Raw genomic sequence first — 2204 nt, 5'->3', positions numbered from 1 at the left:
CTCCGGGCGTGGGTCTGGGTCCGTGCGTGCGTGTGAGCAAGAGTGTCAGTCACGGCCTTGGCCTCTGCATCGCTTACGGAGAGTCGAAGCGGAGAGGCCGCGGGTCAAGCACAGCGGTCGGCCATACTGGAAACGGGCACGGGCCGCGGGCTCTGGGCGCTGGCCTGCGAGGGGCGGGGCGCGGCCCTGGGCGCCGCCCCCGCCGTGTCGTCACCTGGGCGGCCCGCCCGGCAGTCTGCCCTCCCCGGGGTCCGTGGGTCGGAACTCCTCGTCCCGCCTTCGGAGGCCCACGGCTTCAGAGGCCAGGCGGGACGAGGGCAGCACACCCGCAACCCGTCACCGCTGGCCCGCCGGGGAGGAGGAGGAGGGAGACAGGCCAGGGCCCAGCCGCCAGGACTTACGATGGCGGCTCAGGCTTCGCGGTGACGGCGATCACGTGCGGACCGGGAGGCCTGGCCGCGCAGCCGCCCTAGTACGGGGGCGGGGTCGGGGAGGGGCTGCGGGGCGCTGGGGCAGGCTGGGACGCGTCTGTGAGCAGGGGACAAACCCCTGCATCCCTGGTACTGCGATGCGAGAGCCTTCCAGAGGACTGAGTGCGCTTCCAGACCTCGAGGCCCAGCGCGGAAAATCCATTCTAATGTCTCCTCCTGGCCGCACCTCCGCCTCTCAGCCGCTTCGAGAATACCCATGGCCTGATTGAGTTCCTGGTGGCGCTGCCTTGGGGACGCGGACCTGCTCTATTCATCTTTGTATCCTTCAAGACACAGCACCCAGGAACGCTTAATGGACTCCTCCTGCCCTTGGCTTGTGCCCACTTTGCTGCGAGAAAGCCCTTTGGGGTGTGTGTGTGTGTGTAAAGCAGCAGTGTGCCTGTAGGCAGAGGGCAGACTGTTCTTTAGAACAGCGTCCAGTGTTCATGCTGGCTTTCTCCGTCTTGGAATAATTCTTAAGACATTTTATTCACATATTTCCTTCAAGGCTCAACACAAATGCGGTCTCTTTTAGTCTCCTTCAGGAAGCCACCTCATGCCTCTTAGATGCTCTTTTCATCTTAGGTCAAGGTTCTTCGTGGGCGTGGCTGTTCGCTACAAACTCCCTCTTTAATCAATTAGTAACTTCCCCTAGTTCCTAATTTTGTAACTATCTTAGTTACTTCCCCTAACTACAGAGCCGTTTGCTTATGCTTAGCAGGATTTGTTGAGTGAATCCTTGTATGAAGGCCAAGTCCACCCCTAATACGTCTTGGAACAAACTACATGGGAAAATAAAATTTCAGGAAGACTTAACAAAAGAAACTCAAAGTGCTACCCTATGCAGTAGTCTTTGTCAAGCAAGCACTTTATATTTTAATAGCCTTACCCTGATATTTGAAAAGCACTTTTACTTTTCTGAATATTAGAGTCAGAATTCAATCGAATTTTGTTCTCGATATAATTAAATAGGAATAATTAGTATTATCTCTAAGTTGGCTTTTCAATGTTTGTATCTGGAAGGCTTTTAACTCACCGAAGAAATCAAGCCCAAGGATAAGTAACTGAGTGCCTTAGCTGGGTCAAAACTCACCTTCAAGGTGAGGCACAAGGACTCAGCAGCCCTTCACCGACTACCAGGTTCAGGGCAGACAAGTCTCTTCAACCATGAAATGCTCAGTTTCTCTTAACAGGAATCGACCACATCCTCTGATTAGCCTGAGGCTCAAGAGCCCCATGGGAGCTAAGCATATGGCTATAATTGGAGCCTAGACATATACAGACCTGTTTGATCAGAGGCTGATTTCCCATGAAGCTAATGAAGTTTAAGCTTTAGGGCCCCTCTCTTGCACAAGTTTCTTTCAAGGCCCTGCATCTAATTTTGTGTTTATAAGCTTGTATTCTTGTTCTTTAAGCCCCCCATCCCCAATAACTGTGTAAGCATTTAGGGCCCACCATACCTGAACCCCCCCTGTGCCTGATGGATGTTGGGAGTCACAGGGGTGATGATGGCAGTTTGTTTCCAGGAAAGGGCAACGAGACTGCTGGGAGAATAATAATAAAAGAAGAACTTACTGGACAGCTTGGTAAACTGTGTTGGAGAGCACCTGGAGTTGAACCGCCATCACCCCATCATCCCCTCTCCCCCAACAGCCATGTGCCTTGGGAAGGAGAGAACTACATTAAAACTAAAGGAACTGGGGATTCCCTGGCAGTCCAGTGGTTAAGACTCCG

This window comes from Lipotes vexillifer, unplaced genomic scaffold (genome assembly GCF_000442215.2).
Source record: "Lipotes vexillifer unplaced genomic scaffold, Lipotes_vexillifer_v1.1 scaffold1139, whole genome shotgun sequence".
In the NCBI taxonomy this organism is placed as follows: Eukaryota; Metazoa; Chordata; class Mammalia; order Artiodactyla; family Lipotidae; genus Lipotes; species Lipotes vexillifer.
The sequence above is the reverse complement of the archived record's forward strand: the minus strand, read 5'-3'. Positions refer to the sequence as shown.